Source organism: Cyprinus carpio, unplaced genomic scaffold (genome assembly GCF_018340385.1).
Source record: "Cyprinus carpio isolate SPL01 unplaced genomic scaffold, ASM1834038v1 S000006615, whole genome shotgun sequence".
In the NCBI taxonomy this organism is placed as follows: Eukaryota; Metazoa; Chordata; class Actinopteri; order Cypriniformes; family Cyprinidae; genus Cyprinus; species Cyprinus carpio.
This window is the reverse complement of record NW_024879254.1, coordinates 1,175,225-1,196,405: the sequence shown is the minus strand read 5'-3', so window position 1 is coordinate 1,196,405 and position 21,181 is coordinate 1,175,225. Positions and strand designations below refer to the sequence as shown.

Here is a 21,181-nt window from a genome sequence, read left to right as displayed (position 1 = left end):
TCCAGCACTGACATCACTGTTCTTATAAACACTAATGAAATTGTAAACTCACTCTCAACAAATTCCTCTGTATTAGATACAGTTTTCCACGTTTTTTTTTTTTTTTTCAAAGCAGTGTTAGGAAAAACAGCCCGCTCTACTAAAACTATAAATTATTCTGCCCTATGCAGAAGGTCCACAAATCATCTCCCAGCGCAATTAGCAATGTCAACAATGCAGTCAAACAATGACGAAAAGGCTTGACTGCAGAGCCCTCTAGAGTCAGTGTTTGGAACTCACACTATTAAATGGCCATCGTGCCTTCCCCACTGTCACATTATGCATGTCTGTGGTCACAATCAAGGAGAATGAGGGTTAAATATCAGGTTTCTGTCGATCAGGGCCCTGTAGTATCTCGGCAAAATCTAATGATCAAACATTCCTGTACACACACATGCCATGAATATATTTAAGAAAAATATGTTTGTTGAATATATTTAAAATACGTATATATAATACCAATTATGTTAATATAAATATAAAAATATATAAATAAATATAATAAGTAGAAATAAAAAAATTTAAAAAATAATATATATATATATATATATATATATATATATATAATATATATATATAAATACTTTCAAGATATATGCTGTATGTGTGGGTATTTATATATACATAATAAATATACACAGTATACACACATATAATGTAAATCAAAAAACGTTTTTTTGGATGTGATTAAACCGCATCATTTGACCACCCAAATATATATATATATATATATATATATATATATATATATATATATATATAATAGATAGATCATTAAGACTAGCAATGTTTTTTAAAGAAGTCCCTTATGCTCATCAAGGCTGCATTTATTTGATCAAAAATACAGAAAAAAAAAACAGTAATCTTGCAAAATGTTATCACAAGATAAAATACGGGTTTCTTTTTAATATCCTTTAAATTATAAGTTTATTTCTGTGATGCAATACTGATTTTCAATCAGCCATCTACTACAGTATAAACTTGTCACATAATCCATAAAAAAAATTATTCTAATAGCTGATTTATTATTAGAATTTATCAATAAAATAATTTCTTTATCACTTTTTACTAATTTAACAAAAAATAACTAAAAAAACACATTAAACTAATTCAAAAAAAACTACCTAAAAAAAAAAATTAATATCATTATAAACTCTTTTCTAACAATCTAAACACGTTTGCTATCACAATTTAACACATCCTTGCTGAATAAAAGTTTTAATGTCTTTAAAAAAAAAAAAAAAATTTTACTGACCCCCAAAACTTTGAACTGTAGTGTACATTGTTAGAAAAGATTTCTATTTTAAATAAATGCTCTTCTTTCTTTTTTTCTACTCTTTTTATTAATCAAAGAATCCTGAAAAAAGTATCACAGGTCCCAAAAAAATATTAAGCAGCACAACAGTTTCCAGCACTGATAATAAATCAGCATATTAGAATGATTTCTGAAGGATCATGTGACACTGAAGACTGCAGTAATGATGCTGAAAATTCAGCTTTGCAATCACAGGAATAAATTAGATTTTAATGTGAAGTGAAGTGAAGTGAAAGTGAAGGTGAAGTGACGTGTGGCCAAGTATGGTGACACATACCCGGAATTTTTGCTCTTGCATTTTAACCCATTCAAGTGCACACCACAGTAGTGAACACACACACACCATCCATATTGCTGCGGCGTCTGGTGAGCAGTGGGGGGGTTCAGTGCCTTGCTCAAGGGTCTCACCTCAGTCGTGGTATTGGAGGGTGGAGAGGAGCGCTGGTTATTCACACCCCCCACCTACAATCCCTGCCGGACTTGAGACTCGAACCCACGGGTTACAAGTCTGACTCTCTATCCATTAGGCCACGACTGCCCATTAATGTATACTAAAATAGAAAAACAATTATTTTACATCATAATAACATTTCACAATATTAATTTTTTCCCTGTATTTTTGATAAATGCAGCATTGATGACCATAAGAAACTCCTGTAAAATCGTTCTGATCCCAAACTTTTGACTGGTAGTATGTGTGTGTGTATATATATATATATATATATATATATATATATATACATTAGCACACACACACACACATATAGATAGATTTGAAAGGTTCAAGTCAATTGTTTGAACCTTTGAAACAACATGTTTTTTATAATGCCAAACTAAAAAAATATGCAGATGCTTCACCATGGCATCTATATATTTGGGTCCTTCTCATTATCTGACAGCTCAGGCTCGGAGACTGACAGAAGGGTGCTGCTGCTGCACCCAGAATGGCCCTGGCCCGCACACTGTCCTGCTCTGCCAGCAGTGAAGCTCAGGTAACTGCAGGTCACCCAACATCATAAGCGTCAGCTGAATATCACAGTCTACTCACTCTCATCTTCCTCCAGCAGGCCCGCTGCTCGTCTCGTCCCAGGTCAGAATCAGCGGCACGTCGTCGTCCCCCCTCCGCCATCCCGCGATCAGAGGACCGCAGTTTAAGGGCACACAGAGGACTGTTTGGCCAAAAAACTAACCTTTCGGTGCTGCAGAAAAAAACTTTAACACTGAACACACGACACGAGTTACAGAAACCGGTTCAGAAAACTGAGCGAGCTTATGCTAAAATGTGTTTGAAATCAAATTTTGACGGTGTAAGTTAAAACGAATCATAATAGGGTACATGTCAAAAAGTCACCTGACAAAACCCGGAAAACAGGTGTCATCGCTTCCGCTCGACGATGAACGTGCTAACATCTGTAAACATGACAGCGATGTCTGTGGAGTTTTAAGATAATCAGTTAAACTAGCTAGCTGTTTTTATTGTTGACGCTTTATTATTGTTTTTATATATATATAAATGTTAGTGAAAAGAATAAAAAATAAAATAAAAACGTTTAGATATCATTCCGCATATGTGATGGACATTGTTTATGATAATCTTTGGAATCTAACGTACTTTGAAGGCATCTTGAGTAAAAACAGAGCCTATCTGTTTAAGTTACGTCATGATCTTCGCCTGTTATTACAATACCAACGCAAGCGCAACGCATATTGGGTATTTCCAAACTAATTAAAAGAGAACTTAACTTTCGAAAGCATAAAATTGCGATTTAATCGAGTTTGTAACATTATAAATAAATGAACCGCCGCCGTCAAGCAGGAGAGTTTGACGTTACGTCTTTTTACGACAGGGTCATTTTTGGCCGCAGGGATAGAACAGCTGAAGTGTCACAATAAAAGCCACGGAGTGAAATTGTGTCTCATGCCAAACATATTAAGACATTCAATGATAATATGAGGTTTATGAAATACATGCAGGGAAAATGTATCTATATACATGTGTAAGTAAATCATGGATGAGATTTCTTATTTTGTTTGTTGCTAGAGTCACTGGGATCATAATGTCATGCCAGCGGTTGTCACAGCAACTGGTATACATAACCATCAGAGTGTGTTTACATGATGCATACAGAGTTCTTCAAACATGAATAATAACACGGTAATGTACGATATGTTCAAGGAGAGCAAATGGTTATTGTTTATGGGTTATTTAGACATTTAGATGTTACGCGCAAAGTATTTCTTTGTCAGCAATGAATAGGAATATAAATAGAAATGGCCGATACGATAAAATCGAGAAATATTTAAAAATATATATTTGAAAACCCATGTAAGCTTTGTAATCATATTGGTGTTAGTCATTTAAAAAAAAAAAAAAAAAGTTACAATTCCCTACAAATATCTTTTTTAAAATCGTGTAAAATGTAGGCCTAGCCTATTTTAAAATATAAAAATTAATTTGAAATTTTTTGTATGAATTGCATTTTTTAATGTGTTTTAAGTAAACTTTAAGGATTCAGACTATTATATGTTCTCCCTTCTGTATTCAAATAGCCTACTACGTCTTTCAGAGACATTTTCACCTTTTTTAATGTTTCAAAAATTATTTGATGTCTGAATAGTTTTCTCTCTCACAATCATAGAAACCTCTAATGATGGGCTCAAAATCAGACGCCGTCCCTCCTGAAGACAGACTATCAGATGCAGCCACCCTTCCCAAACAAAACTAAAGCAGACTACTTAAAGACCATCAACCCCTCCAGGAAGACCAACTGTCATCTCTGGAAGCAAAGCTTATATTTGGGGTACTAGATGAGAGCATTCATCAGATGGAGATAGTCTCTCTTCTACCCACTTTGCTGAGCTCTACAGAAGCACTTTACCAGAGTCTTGGAGAAGAGGTGGTCCATGCCCTGAAAGAGCACCAGAGGCTTGGGGAAAAAGTACCAAGCTATTGTGCTTGACGCGAGCTTTGAGCAAATTGAACTTAAGGAACAATTAGCCAAATCAACAAAAGCAGTTCAGGACTCCTTTCATCAACATTATGCGGCTACTTAAGGCAACTCCGACCACAAGGGAGGTGCTAAAAGGCATAGAACCCCACCCAGGGGGAGAGATGGAGAACTCAGAAACTGAAAGATGGCCTGTGTGATTTGAGAGAGATTGTTTTGGAGAGGCTTCTCACTACACCTGCAGAGGAGAGAGAACGCAGAGAGATGATGCTTGAAGTCAGTCTACGTCACTCTGCCAACCAGGAAGTTAATATACTCACTGGAAAAAGAGGTTGCCAGTGCAATAAAAGACAAGGATACAGAGGTCAGCAGCATGATAAGAAACAAAAAAAGTTCTAAAGTTGACAAAATGAATGAGTTCTTCAAACTACTTTCTCTGACTCTAAACTCCTATTTAGATCTCCACGTTGAATAATAAAGTGCACCAGCTGAGAAAACTCACTGCATCAGATGGAAAAAGGTTTGGAGGACTTCATCGTGTCCGAACTCAACAGGATGCTGAGAAACAGAGCCAATCAGACACAAAAACTTCAGAGGGGAAGAGAGCTCGTTTGCAGCAGGAGGCCAGTCAACCTGAGTGCACAGCTCAATAATGTGACTGCAGAGGACAGAGAGAGAGAACTGGCACTACAAAAGGTGTATTTATGCACATTTAAGTATAATTCAGTGTGCGTGGGTATAGTTATTTTGTTGTGAATGTTGCTGGTTTTGATTTGCAGAAAAAAATACAAGGAGGAAACAGAGATTGAGAACTGGATCCAGAAATATGATACTGAAATTGGAGAGAAACAGGTAGACATTAATCTGACATTTACTTATGTTGATGCAGTTTCATTCTCAGATACCGTTCAAACATTTGGGCTCAGTATGATTTTTTAAGATAATTTTTCTTTTTTAACTATATAAACTTTAACTCAGCACTCAACTGAACAAAAGTGACAGCAAAGACATTGTTACAAAAAGAATAAAATAAATGCTGTTCTTTATTCTGAAACAAAAATATGATAGATTCCACAAAAATAATAATAATGTGAAATGTTTCTTGAGTACCAAATCAGTATATTAAAATGATGATTTTATGAAAGATCACGTGACACAGAAGACTGGTGTAATGATGTTTGAAAATTCAGCTTTGCCAATCACAGGAATAATTTACATTTATTCAATATGTCACACCCCATCTTCATGTTTTAATAGCAAATACATCAACATATAAAATAATTGTTTGAATGTGTGTGACCGGAACATTCAAATTACTTCCCAATTAATTTGTCACTGTGTAAATGTATTTAAAAATGTCAATGTTGTTGTTTTTATGCACATGTGCATTTGATTTTGTATGTGTATCTAGACAGATTTGGAGGAAATGACCACGCATGTATGAAGCAGACATGGCAGAGCTGAGAGTGCTGGAGGAACATTCTGCAGTTCTGGACCTGGAGTACTCCCAGATTATGGAGGAGCGACAGGAGGCTCAGAAGCAGAGGGAACAACAGGAAAGAGAAAGAGAGATGCAGAGCCAAAGCTGCCACTGTCATTCAGGCCCACTGGAGAGGCTTTTGTGTGCGCAAGGCCATGAAGGCCAACGCAAAAACCCAAGAAAGGGAAAGAAAGGAAAGGGGAAAAAAAGGGAAATGAAAGAAAGCAAGACATGAAGCATAGTGCAAGATAAATCACAATATAATTTTACATTATTAGATTAATGAAATGAAAAAAAAAACACTGTGTTACTGTGAGACTCATGAAGAATTCAAGTTCAAGTGTTTCACATTCCTCTGAAATATACCCTGTACAGTTTTTAAACCAGATATTTGGCCTGAGTTTTGCAAATCTTTTCAGATTTTAAAGTGTAGTGTATTCCAGTTTATAGAAGACAACAGGCTCCATCGCTGCTGCCTACACAGTATAGGGAGGAAGAAATGAAGACATCTGAATCCAGTGATTATGTTTTGATATTTCACCATATCTGGAATCCAATAATAATATTTCATTGATTATTAAAGAGGAAACCCTTTTAATTAAACATCATTTTAATCTCCATGTCCCTGGACAATATTCCTGGTGTCCCTCCCACCCCAGTGCACAAACAATCCTGTACAAGATCCTCAAGGGTGGCCAGATGATGATTTTTATATAGCTTAGGCACATCTGGTCCATTTTCAGTGGATATACAACTTTCAGAGATTGGGTCTTAATCTCCGCTGTCATTTCTTCAGTTCGATTCGGCCTTGCCATAATGTTGAACTTCAGTTCATCATCTATAGCTCTCACGAGCTGAAAATATTTATGTACCTGGAGGGAAAATTACAAAAACATGAGTTTTTCACCAAAGCAGTTTTGAAAAAACGTATGCTTGCCTGTCACATTTTGACCACACATTGCTGTGTGATGACTTTTTAGAACATTACTGTAGCTCATATTAGTTTTAAAAATCATATCAACAATAAATAATGATTCATTCAAGGTTGCCAGAATGTATTTTTGCATTATTCGCCATTTTCAACTGCTTGAAGTGTCTTCAGTGCCCACAGAGACTTTCCTGTAAACGTGTGATCATCTGATAAGTGTTACAGATTGTGGTCTTTAGCTGAGCAAATTGGATTGTCTCTTTTGCTGCAGTGAATGGAAATGCTTCAATTTTAAATTCTTGTAGAACACATTGAATAGTCTGTAATCTTGGGAGACAGAGATGTACAGAAGACATAGGCCTGTAAATTGTGTGGCGTGTGTGTGTTTTTACCCATTTGTTGTGCTTCTAATGGTATGCGTCTAGCTGGGTATGTTGCTGGTGCAGTTGGTCGTTACAGTGCAGGAGAACGGTTTCTCTGTTTATTTAGGTTCTGTATCAGTTCCAGCTTTGTGCTCTCTCTCTCTCTGTCTAACCTAGTTTGGTTTTCTAGAAGTTCTTTGTGGACCGAAGTGCGTGAAGATGGTTAATGACTTGACCAATGTTCTCAAACTCAAAATATCAATAAAAGGGAGAAAAGAGAGAAGAAATGTGTAATATTACTATAGAAACTTGTAGATGCTGAAACAAGTAGAAACTGTATAATGTACTCTTTTTGAGAAATTCATCCATTATGTTACCCCATTTGCCTCATCATTCAGAAAACAGAGAATAAAACCACAGAAAATAAGACTGATCCAAATGTTCATTGGCAGTTTACACTTGATGAAGAACAAGAAATCAGTTCCTTTGAAGTGACAGTTTCACCCAAAAATGGAAAATTAAAGGGATACTCTGACAGAATTTCCATTTTGGGGTGAACTATCCCTTTTAAGACAAATCATTTGGCACCCATATATTTAATGCCCTTTGGGCAGCTACTTCAATTATTTTTGACCAATTTGACCATAATGTTGTCAAAAAAATGTGCTACTTCAGCTCAAATCATGGACAAAAACCTAGTGTAAACTGTAAGCTGGCACTTCCATTTCCCATAGCCCATGTATAGAGCGTTTGCAATGTCTCTATCGGGTTGCCGCAGCATAAATGGGCTGCCCACTGCTCCGGGTTGTGTGTTCACGGTGTGTGTGGTGTTCACTGCTGTGTGTGTGCACTTTGGATGGGTGTTAAATGCAGAGCACGAAATTCTGAGTATGGGTTCACCATACTTGGCTGTAAAGTATGGTCACGTCCACGTCTTCGTCTCTCTCTCTCTTAAAGCCTCTGCACTCACGCGCCTCATTGCACTTGCACTCAAATCCACCGAATCTGTTCTGCGCGGCCTTATTCCCTGAACTTTCAAGAATCTCATAAATATCTGCCAGTACACGATGAACTATCCTCTATAGGTCCAAACAATGCTTATACGACAGTTTTTTTTTTGCACTTAAGCGACTTCTCTGAATCTCTGAAACCAAACCTCAATGGCCATTACGACGGAACATCAGTGGTGTACAAAAAAACACTTGGTCGAACTATATAGCCTATACTTACAATATGAGTCGTTCTTCGAAAATCGACCTTAAAGTAAGGTTCCAAATTCAAACTCAACTTTTCGAACCCCACAAACAGAAACGCTCCCGGCGCACAGTCGACAAACGTTCTGCGCTTGTGTCGTTCCATAGCAAAAAAAAAGTAAAGCTTTTTCCTTTGTTGCCCTCCAGTGGCAGATTTTAAATTCTAATTATTTATTTCTTAGACTTGGAACTCATAAAGACTGCTGTTTTTTTTTCGATGATACCAAGTTTCTACTTCAGGTCGAGGTTCTAGCCGTTTTGAAACTGGCAAAAATGACCTTTTCAGTTTTTATTGTGGTAGGCCTACTGATGAATAATGTTGTCGACTGCCATATTATTATTATTTTATTATTATTGTTGTTGTTGTTGTTGGTTGTTATAACCAGTATTAATACCTAAAAAACAAGTGGAACACTAATAACTGTGCTAAATTATTATTATTTATGTATTATTATGCATCTATTAGAACCATTTTTGGTGTATGGATCAGTAGCAGACAATCATCTTCGGTTCTTACGCACTGAAGCGCAATCAAATGCACGCTATAAACATTTATGAGGCATTTCTGTAGAGAAGCCTGTTTTAATTGTCTTCTTCTCTTCAGATCGTGCCAAAATGCACTTTGTTGTCTACATCATTCGAATTTAATATGTATTTTTGCGATCCTAATGAATAATTCCACTGGAATAACAACGTGACAACATGAAAAAAGAATTTTGTGCGCAGCTTTAATGGGACTTGATAAGATAGCTAAATTCAACTACGATTAAGTTGTCTTTATGTGTTTTTTTATTCCTTTTTGTTTTCGTGCGGTTGTCCAGAACCCTTCATTTATCTTTTCATAAACATGATTCCGTCTCCTGTCAACTTCTCACCTAATGCATTAGGGCCATAAAAGGCTTGGTCTTAGTGTAATATTATAGGAAATGATTTTTAACACCCATGTTAAATGTCCCCCCAATCTGAAAAGAAGAAAGAGCGAAGAATCTTATTTTTCCCCCGTCACAATACCATTTGTTCAATTTGGTTATTATTTTTGGAGTCTGTCATCATTTGCACAGTCCCATTCTGTACAAAAATATGGATCTTTTTATTCTTCATAGTTAGGCTATGCCATAGCACTAATCTTGCTTAAAAGAATTAATGCAAGATTAAAATTTTTCGTCATTATAGGCGACGCGAAAACTGCGTATTATCGGCATGCCAAACACATGCGCTATTATATGCACGCCAAAGGTCCATTTTTGCGTATCAATCCCACTAGTTTTTCGTTTTATTTGGCGTACTATTTTATACGCGTTTTCATGTGTGTTGAATAATGATCTTTTTCTGATAGAGACCTGAGAAAATCGTCGGACTGAAGCCAGGGATGCCATATTTAGCCTTGACCCTTTCCCTGACCTCAATCTCCAGAAAGAAAAAACATAAAAGAAGTACAACCCCATATTTTCAGCATGCTGTTTCAGTGGCATCAATGTCCCTGTGGTGTCTCTATTGTGTTTTTTGTCACCACATGATTGAACACTGAACAAGCGCAGGCGAAATTCATTATTCAGAGCATAACAGAGGTGAGGTGAGTAAGCAGGAGAGCCCCCTCCATGTTCCAGGATGATGTTTACCCTTGCTTAACGTTCCTTGATAACAGTGATGAGACACGCCAGCTGTCCCCGCTGGCCAGGGTCAGGGAGCATTTGGTTGTTTGTTGATAGTTGTGATGTACTGCACAGTTTAGTGTTGCAAAAAGAGGGCTTGCTTATGGGGAGTAAACCATAGTGAACCCGAACGCTGGGTGAGAGAGAGAGAGAAACGAGAGGAGAGGGGTTGAGGGGTGAGAAAGGGGTGAGGAGATAGATGGTTAAAAACTTTACAGGTGATGCAGGGCTTGAATAAAAAGCGATTGTTCATCCCCAAAAATTGAAGTTTTTTCACTTCAACGTCGTTCAAAAAACATGGATGACTTTAATTTCTTAGCAGAAACACAGAGTCATTTACAAGTTTTAAAACAAAATGTAACAGCTTCGTGTCAAAAGTGTTTGTAATCATTTTTTTTTTTTTTTGAAAAAAATGTACAAGTACAGTAAATTATGCTGACCAGTAGCATTTTATTTGAAGAACGATGGCAGCAAAAAACACTAATATTGTGAAAATATCATTAGAATATAAAAACTGTTTTTAAATTTATTTGAATATATTTTTTAAAATTTTGTTTTTATTCTTGTGAAAAGGCTGAATTTTCAGCCATCATTACTCCCAGTTTCAGTGTCTCCATGATCTTCAGAACTCATTCTAATATGCTGATGCGCTTCTAAAGAAACATTTCTTATTAATAGCAAAGCTGAAAACTGTTTTTTCTTGTTAATTATTTATAATTGGTGTGTGTGTTGGTGTGTGTGTACCTTCGTGTGTGGGGTGTGGTTGTGTGTGGTGTGTGTGTGTGTGTGTGTGTGTGTGTTAAACCCTGATACATTACCATTAAGAAAGATGGTTTGGGTGGTAAGCAAGTTTGAAAGAAAGAAAGAAAGAAAAGAAAGAAAGAAAGAAAAACGAAGACAAAAGAGAAACTATCACAAGACAGATCAAGACTGTTGATCAGAACGGGGGACAAATAAAATGAGATCAAAATGACAGAATTAAACGACATTTATACATAACCATACAGTTTTTTACCTGTTGTTGAAATTTCTGTTCATCAAAGGAAAAACAACATCAACAACAAACTGATTTAATTAGAATAATATTAAGAACCATTATTAATAACTGCGCATAAATAAAATACATAATAATACTTTTTAGCATCAACTCAGCATATTGATTTCTGAAGGATCATGGGACAATGAAGAGGCCTTAAATTATATTTAAAATATAGAGAAACAGAAACCAGTTTTCTTAAAATATAACCGTATTTCACATATTTTTTTTTACTGTATTTTTGATCAAATAATGCAGCTTTGGTTGTACATAAAAATACTTCTTCTTCGCCCCCTCAAAAACAATGTGTACAACACAATTTTAAACTTTTGGGCCATGTTTTGTGTATATAAAATTTAATGCCATTAATATGAATTCCATCAAGGTTTTCCCAACATGTGCTGAGGTGTTAATATAAGAACATAATATCATATCGGAGGGACAACACACTAATGCGTTTTTAATGTTCCTAATCTGATTATGAAACAGTCATTCAAAAAACAATATTCTCTGAGGTCACGTAGGAGGCCAACACATCCTCATTTTGCTACAAACTATCTATTTCAAGCAGACATTCAGGATCAAGATGTAGGAAGGCATTTTAAAAAGGTTTCTGATTAGTGAAAACAGTGTTTGTGAAAGGTCAAGCTGTGGACATTAGTTGTACACACAATCCATGCACTTGCATGGCCCGGCGCCGGTGCCACTTGGTGGTTATAGTGATATCAATTATGGCAGTTTTTGCGTGGAGGGTTTAGGGCTCTCTCGCACATGGAGAGCTGACAGTGGTCCTTTGTGGCCCGAAGCATCACTGCCCGGAACATTTGGAGGTGGGGGGTGCCGGGGTGGGGTACCTTCGGGGGGTGGGCCTTGTTCACCTCCACAGCGCCAGTTGTGCCGTTTGGGGGTAAAACATTCGTTTTAGAAGCCACTCTTTTCCTCACTCTTGTGTGCCTGTGGTGTATCTGTAATGTTTGTGATCATTGTATGATATCAGAACGTACGTAATGTGAATATCAAAATCAATAAAGTGTGACAGCAGTTTTTTGGTGGATAACATACATTCATTAATCATTAATCTTTAACTTGATAATTATTAATAGTGCACAACCAGAAATAACAGTATTTGGACAGATAACATGAGTTCGCAATGCTGCTTTTTGATTTAGTTGCCGATTTCAAACTAAAACACACCTAAAAGATTGTAATGCTTTTGCGGACGGTCTGCCTGAGGTCTTTGCTGTCTGTGTTTGGCTGCACAGGCTTTGACTTTGAGATTGATGAGGTCGCCCATAGGGGAACAGTCCTTCTAAGGATGAACTGTTTTTGTGGGGGAGGGGCTTCCATATGAAGTGTTTTTTTCTTTCCACTAAGCAGCAGATAACAAACACTCAACACCACCCCACCACACATGCCTTGACCCACTCTCGAATCCCTATAGCGGCTGGTTTTTGGTGCTTAATTATTGCAACTGCTTGACTTATGGGACGTAATTTCTGTCTCCTCTTTTCTGTCAATTCTGTTCAGGTTCAAATGGCCTAAATTCTGGAAAATTTTGTCACATTAACAGAAAGAATCAGTGGGACTAAAAATAATTAAAAATAAAAATATTATATATAATATATAATACATTATCCTTTATAAAATTTAAACATTTATGGGATTTGGAGACTTCAATATAAATAAAATGTGGGGTAAATGTGTCCCATTTTAGTTTACAAATCGAGAATAAAAAACAAAGATAATCTGATTTTTTTCAATTCATTCAATTACGTGCTGCCAATCGTACTTAACGTCCTTATGTTCCTCATAATTAACCATTTTGAAAGTTTGGTTGTGGTAAGGTTTGTTCTCAGCGCTTCACTGGTTGCATTTTATTGATTCAAAATGACAATAAACAATGTGAAAATAGATATTAGAGTTTAAAAATAACTGTTTTAACTGTTTTTATTTTATGTTGTGAGTGGGCAAAGCTGAATATATCAATCAGCTTTATAACCGCAGTATCTTTCAGTGTCACATGTGCATGATGAATTAAAAAAAAGTTTGAACGAAATGAACAGCATGTTGTGTTTAATGCACAAAAAAGGTGCCTTTAACTCACACTATGTCATCTTTCTTAAAAAAACTAATAATAATCTTACAGAATTAATTATAATACCCACTATTATTATAAACCATTTGTTTTCAATTTTTCAAAAAGGTTTTGGACTACCGCATTAACCTGCATGCAAAAACTGACTGACAAACAAACGATGAAACATGAAACGTCCAGCGCCGTGTGATGAGAAATCATACATAGACACCATTAACTGGGTAGTCAAAAAGGCTGAATAACAAGTTTTCTTCTTCTCAGTCGCTAAAAGCTTGACAATGAAGGAACAAAGTAGAAACATGAAATACATATATTGTGTGAGTTGCTGCAACTCCGTACTCTACATTAAGATTTTTCGGTCCTATCTTTCCTACTGCGCCATAAATAAATTCGCTAGCGTGGGTATCTTTCGTTTGCAGCCAACTCAAGGCATTTTGATGGCTTAAGTGAAGCACAGTCTTAAACGAATGAATCGGGTTACATAGGCATTACTGGCTAATGTCCAGAGAGGTACACGAAGAGGGGCCCTTAATTGGTGCCATGTTGCGGTGTACCGACAGCTCGTACTGTGGGGGCTTGATGGCCGTGATTTTTCCTGGAGGAGCTGGGAGCTGATGAATGCCCATGAGGTTTTGAGAAAATGAAGCCTCAGATCACTTAATAAGCAGTACATATTAAGTGCTTAGAGCCTGGGCCGGGGAAAATCCAGTCAGGGTCAGTAGTCTTTTCAAGAGACCTTGATTTGGGTTCAGATTTCCCATCGAGACAAGAGACATCATTGCAATTCAGGCGAGCCAACAAACTGTGTTCTGAGGATACGAACGCACGGGTCTGAATTGATGTCACGGGGGCAATTTAGTGTTATAGTATGTAATTAATTTATATTAAGAATATTTCAAAATGTCAATCATTTATTGGAAATGATGAGTAATATAAACCTGCCCTGAAAGGGAACAAAACATAAACCAGAAAGCGAGCATTAGTTTTTCCTCCAGGGGAGCAGTAAGCCATTTGTTTTAAGTGCATAAAAAAATTCCTGGCCTGTAGATTGATCAAACTGTTTCCCCTAAATGAAACCCTTTCCAGTTCAGATTTTGTGAAGAACAAGACTTCTGATCAGCTCTCCCTCTCTCCTCCCTGTTTTCCCTGCAACAGTCTCAAACTCTCTAACACAATGTGTGAAACTACAGACTCAAGAGCTCTAAAGGCACACCAACCACAACCACAACGCAGCCATGGGCACACACACCACACACACCACACACACACTAACACACCCAGGTGTTATGGCAAATGGCACACATACTACCATACACTGCCATAACTATCCTATACAAAGATATCAAAATTTAGGAAATGAAGATACTTACGTCAATAGGTCAACCACAAAAATTACATTGCTTGTGGAATGAACAGTTTTCTTTCAGCTTCATAACAAGTTTTCACAAAACACCTTTCACAAAACACAAAAAAAACTTTACATTGGCCCAAAGGTAAAAAACGAGCAAAAAACAAAAATGCTTCAATACAATGGTTAAAATGACTTTTACAAATAAATATCAAGCAAAACACAAATTGGTGAAACTCAAAAATCAATAAATAATAATTCATCATTATAATAAATCCGAAACATATCAAAACATATTTCACAACTATTAAATAGGTTGTTTCTTTAACAATGTTGCATAGTTTCCACTCAATTAAATTTCTTATTGCATGGTGTGGTCCTATAAATAAAGTCCATCTCGAATGCTCGTCGCCTTGCTATCCGCATCTCTCTCTCTCTCGTCTCTCTCTCTCTCCGGTCATCTGTATCTTCTTCCTCTACTCGCTCTCTCTGTATCTGCTTGCCTTGGGGACCTGACAGGAGTGTTACCATCACTGCTCCCTTAACGGACTTGTACACGTGCTAGTTTTTCTCTCATCAGATAAGTAGTAATAATAACAAATAAAGGACCCCCCATCTGAAGCTAGGACAGTGTGGTTTATAGGTAGCTTTTTAGGAGTTTTTAAATATGGGCATTTTTTCTTGCGTGTTTTGTAAAGGCTACATCAGCATTCCCTTAATGCTAGAAATAGAATACGTCAAAAGAAGGATTCTCCCTAATTTTTCTCACAGATACTGGCCCAGCAATGAAGCCAACCACCTTGCACCGCTAACCACCGCGCATACTATCCCTTCTTTTTTCAAATTCCTAGTGTAGTTGGGGTAAATCGTGATGACAATACAACTGGCATGCTATGTAGTGGATGATGTCTACACAGGTGCGTTTACAGTGGGAAAGGTGACGTTATTGTGATACACATGCTTACACAAAACTCTCAACACATACACATCACATGAAAGCTTAAGGGACATGCAAACTTCACCAGCAAGGCGGGGTTAAAAAATATAAGGTTTGAGAGGAAATTTTGGTCTAGTTTAAATGAAAGGCGTCGAAATTTTTAAAATCCTGAAACCCCATTTAGTTCCAACTTGCTCCCACAGTGACTACTATTATATATATATATATATTCTATTATTTTTAAAAATATATATATATAATATGTATATTATATATAAGTATATATATATATATATATTGGTTATAGTTATATAGTACTAGTATATATATTAGTATATATAGATATGTATATATATATATAATATATGTAGTATATTATAATAATTTATTTTATTGATTTATAATAGTTTTTAAGTATATGAAAAAAAGCACCTAGATCAAATATAACTGTTATTATAAAAAGTATATATACACTTATAAAAATGTTAAGAACAATACATTATTTTATTCCAATAATCTGTTGAAATAAGAATTGCCGCTACTAATTGCAAATTATATTTAACTTTTGATCCTTGAATTTTTATTCGTTATTTGTTTATTTTGAATGCTCCCTAGCAGAACAGACTTTTTTTTTTTTTTAATTAGTGTAATTTGCTAGACCAACACAACAACACGAGTAAGACACCTGTTGAAGCAATTACAGAAAAATGCAAAACCTTGTGATCTCAGGATAAAAATTATGAGTATCGTTAACGAAACAATTATTCCAGACATCTTTCTTCTTTTCCTTCTCTCCTCCCATCTCTCTCTCTCGCACACGCACTCTCACACACACACACACACACACCACATACACACACACAGCCCGAACACGGCCACACACAGGGCAGCACACACCAAAGGCAACTCGCACACACCATGCACACTTGCTCAGTCTCCATAGCTCCTCCCCCCCACACCCCAGCTTGTTTGGTTGGTGGTGTTTGGCTGGACTGATCGATTGCACAGGCATACTAACAAGTCGAGAAATCAGTCATCATGCAGTGTGACATGGAACACCCACCTTCACAGGTGTATTGTGGATACAGTGCCTGAGGAGAGGTTCAGTGGAGAGGGAACACACAAAAGATCCCACCCACCCGTTTTCTTTAGCCTGAAGAAGAAGCTATTGGTAAGGTTTGCAGGTCCTTGTATACAAAGACGGGCCTACACTGAGGTCCCGCCATGCCCACCCTGAAGACTCTTCCCATACATGCATAGGCTTGGTGGCTGTGGCGGTGTCCCTACTGCCAAGTGGGGGCGCTGTGTGCACATGGGTCGGCCTCAGCTGATGAGAGGCTTGAGTAATGTGAAGAATGTATGTATGGTGGGGGTCCATGAGAGGGAGAGGGTTTTCAGCTGAGGGTGTGGTCCACCCTGCTAGACAGACAAACCACAACCTGAATTCAAATCATTCATCATTACCGCAATGACATGGTCAATCAACTAACTCTGGAAAGTAGCGATTTTTGCCTTAAAAGTAATTGCTCATTCTTTTTTGGTGTTTTACACAAAAAACAGCTGGTTTTTGCTTAGAGACTGCATAGAGGTTTTGAAGTATTAATAGCATGCAATGCATGTGGCTCAAAAGGTTTAGAGAGGTGCTCTGGCTGCTCTGGTCCACACAACTGACCACGGGGTTCCTAGACAACAAAAAAGAATTGAGTTTTTTGTAATAATACAAACATTATTAAGAGCCAAATTAACCAACTGTAAGAAAAAAAAAACTGTAGGACAAAAAAAAAGAAAAGGAACATGGTAGTTTTTCAGCCAGGAAATTAATCTTGTTAAGTTTATGGACAGTTTCAAACACCAACAACACGAACAAGTATGCTAATGCATATTTCAAAATATTACACATAGAACACCTTTTATAAAAGGCTATACAGTTAAATTCCTTTCATATTCAGAAAATAAACCCTATTTTTTTTACACCTGACTTGCTCTGTCAAATTACAATAACCTTATTTGTAAATAGAGACTTTGACCTTTAAATGTTTAAAAACTTTTACCTATCATGTCAACCTTTCCTCAGAAGTCTTAATTTGCTGACTGTGTGTTGTTTCATATGTGTTAACTGTGTTTGGGTTGTATGTTTTTCAAAAAAACCATTGTCATTCAACATTCTAAGACAAATAACAGGTTTTGCAGTTCATTTCCACGAGAATCGACTCTCGATCTTGATCTCACTGGCCTAAAGCATAAACCACCCACAACAACCACAACTATTTTAAATCTATTGTTTAACTTTTAAGAAGTGAGGTAACATGAAGCATGTCACTTAATTTCACACCATTTAGCTGACTAACTTACCTGCTATTTGCTTCTCCTGTTGTTTTTAACTTTAAGTTCAAATCTCTTTCTAAGACACACTTGTCTAAAGTTCTAAAAAATAAATTGTGATCAACCCGTTTGTGCACATTGCAGCACGCCTCCGCCTAATACAACGTAATAAGCCCCTCCTCTCCATCGTGCCTACTACAACAAAATGTATACTTTTCAAAATGTACGCCAAAATGTTGACGATTTTGTGTTGATTCGATTGTAAATGTGACAATGATAGACCATTTTCATATGTTTTTTGGCTTTGGTGAAAAAGTTGAGTGCCCTATTGTACATGCATATTTTTCAAAACATCTACATGAGGTCGCCTTTGATTTGAATATAAAACCCAGTGTTGAAGTTTGCTATTTTTTTATTTATTTTTGAGTACCCGAACAGCGAGTATATTACTGACCACAATAAAGTAAAAAATTTTATTTTTGGTGCTCTTTTGCCACCTTTATTAGCGTCCAAGAAGAATATATTTATTAGTGGAAGTCAACAAAGAACTGCGCCTAAAGCCTCAATGGTGGTTATTGTTATGCTAGTATCTATACCATACTTAAAATAGAGAAACTTAAAATATTTAATATGAAGGATCTGCTCCAAAATTTTTTTTATAACGGCAAACATATGCAAAATCTATCATGATTACATTATTAGTTGAATGTAAGACTATGACCCATCCTCTTCACTTCCCCACTGGTTTCTAGATTCTACTCTGATAAAATGTTTACTATCTCACTAATCTCACGCAATAGTTTCGTCTTTTGTTTTAGAATTGGCTGTACGCGTACACAACAACCACATGTCAGGAAAAAATTTTATATTGGCTATGTAGTTGTGTATATTTTTTTATTTATTTGTTTTTATTTTGTTTATTTATTTATTTATTTATTTTATTCTATTGTTATTAGGTATTATTATTATTGTTGTTAAACTTTTATATGTAATGTACTGGTTCCTTACTTTATTACCCCGGGGCGGAAAGTAGGGCTATAAAGTGTGGAAAGCTACATACTAAAACTGTAATCAAACCTTTTGTTATGCTATATTTGAAAAAGTTTATAAATAACTGTAAAAAAAAAAAAAAAAGAACAGCTGTCCCCTAAAAAAACTGTCTAAAAAAACACAAAAAAGCCCACAATAAGTAGGAATTAAGAAAAATACAATTTAAGAAATTCTGAAATGTATCAAATCAAATTAACAAGGCAAATTAATGCACCCTCCTTTTTTTTTAAAAAATGTTAAACATATCCATTTAAAATGTAAATAAATTTGCATTGTCGGGGGGTGTAATAAAACTTACATATAATCCAATATTCTCCCACATCATGAAATTCAACCCTCTATTGTTTTGTTGGGCATCCATGTACCCGTGACAAATAATATCCACCAATGGAGCATGTGCAAGGTGTTAAGCCCAACTAACCCCGGGCTTTATAGGATTAGTGTCCCAACTGTTGGTATTGCCTGATATAGAAGAGCTAGTGAAGAGCCAGGCAGGAGAGGGGGTGTCAGGACCAGTTGCTACCGACGGCCCCAGTTGTCAATGTACTGAGTTTACAAGATGTATATATCTCTGTGTTAGGGCTTGATAGAATAAGAGGGGTTAAAATTGCATCAAACTCATCGATTCCTACAGCATGAACCAGACAATATTTGAGAAATTGGGAAAATGACATTTAAAGAAAGGATGCAAAAGATATATTGAGAATATTTCAGAAGCCCAATGCATCAGGAACTTTTATGGGAATAGTCACAAAACACTGGCGCTAGAGTTGATATATCAGGGTGTTAAAAAAGAGAGGCTGGCTCATGATTCGCATTGGCATGGTGGGGCAGCAAAGGGTAACGGATATCATTTGCACAGTACTGATCGTTTCTAATGAAATTTCTAAGCTAAGAGACAATTACAGTAGCTAAAAATCTTTTCTATACCCCCTTTCCAATCTGACTCATTCCCTCTTTTTCTCTGTTTTTCACTCTCTCTCTCAAAAACGCATTTACTTAGACACACACACATTAGCCCCTCAGTGACCTCTCTGTGTGACAGTGTGTTGTGCCGCTCTGCTCTTAATATTGTTACACTATAAATATCCTTCTCTTGTTGTCACATTCAATACTGTCAACATACGCAACAACAAATCTTTTGACGTTTTGTCGTTCACTAAACCTCGGCTATTAAAATAAGTGAACAAACATATATCTCTCATGTATCCGGACAACTCAGTGTTATGAGATGCAACAACACAACAAATGACATATGCAGGCATATAGGACTATTAAAATGCAAAAAGAGAACACTTGAACAATAAATACATTATGCCATTTAGCGATTCATCATTACTCACCCATACAACCATGGTGTTGTTATGCTGATTCTCCACTAAAGAAACAGACTGCATACGTATTTGATATGTTTAACATTTTGTGTTCCCACCTTGGTGTAACGGTGTACATGCGTATCCTAATTCGATTCGTCATTTTCCTTCCAACGGAAAAACACTTTAAGCAATGGATTATTCTCAATCGGTTCAGGGCTGATTGAATCTAAATAAAACAGAGGAGTTAAAAGCGGAACACTGCTGCTGCTTTCCCTGCAAATGTATGCATTTGTTCTAATATCATAATTGTGTATTACCTCGTGCTCTCACTGTGATGGGGTCCTGGGTAGGATGTTTACCAAAGCGATGATAGGTGATCTCAGGAAACGAGTGTGGTGCAGAAATCTTAGTGGGTTGCTTTGGAGCCAAAGCTGTTGTCCTCTCGTGTTCGTGCCGTTCACAAGGTGCAGGCGGAGCATGGTAGTGGATGAAGTATTTATGCATAGATTGCAAAATGATCTGGCAAATACCATAACAAGAAGAGATCTCCATATCAACACACAGTGGTTTACTACAGTCCAGACAATAGTAGGTGCGTCTGCAGGGTTAATTGGGAGGAATTTAAATGTGAATGTTCTTAGGACCTTTTTTAAGTTAAAGATAATTTTAAAAATACAAAATGTAAGCTATATTTCAGAGCACTGAGATTATGGACTCAAAAAATTTGGATTCGATTATTTTTATAAAAGAAAAAAAAAAGAAAAACTGATAAAATAAAAAAAAAGACCAGAAAATTCCATTAGTCTAGTGAATTCTGCGTGCTCAAATTCATATTATAAAAGTAAACTGATGTTTCTGCAGATTGGTTGTGTCTTGTGTTGTCCAATTGCAAATGTCTAACGTATTATTTAAATCAAAATTTTTGTTTACTTTAGAAGTCTCAAATAACATGAGATATACAAGCTCTTCTCTTTCCTGAGAAATGTTTATCTTTATTATTACTCCAAATGGTGCAAATTTGTGCTGAAAAAAAAGATCTTACAATCAAAAAATTAACAACAACCAACACAAAAAACAGTTGTCATGCTCCACTGTCAGAT

The 21,181-nt window shown here is 36.3% G+C and overlaps 1 pseudogene; it reads left to right on the top strand.

Annotated features, from left to right (window-relative positions):
* The first annotated feature begins 4,072 nt into the window (after window positions 1-4,072).
* Window positions 4,073-6,000, top strand: LOC122144190 (annotated as a pseudogene).
* The last annotated feature ends 15,181 nt before the right edge of the window (window positions 6,001-21,181 follow it).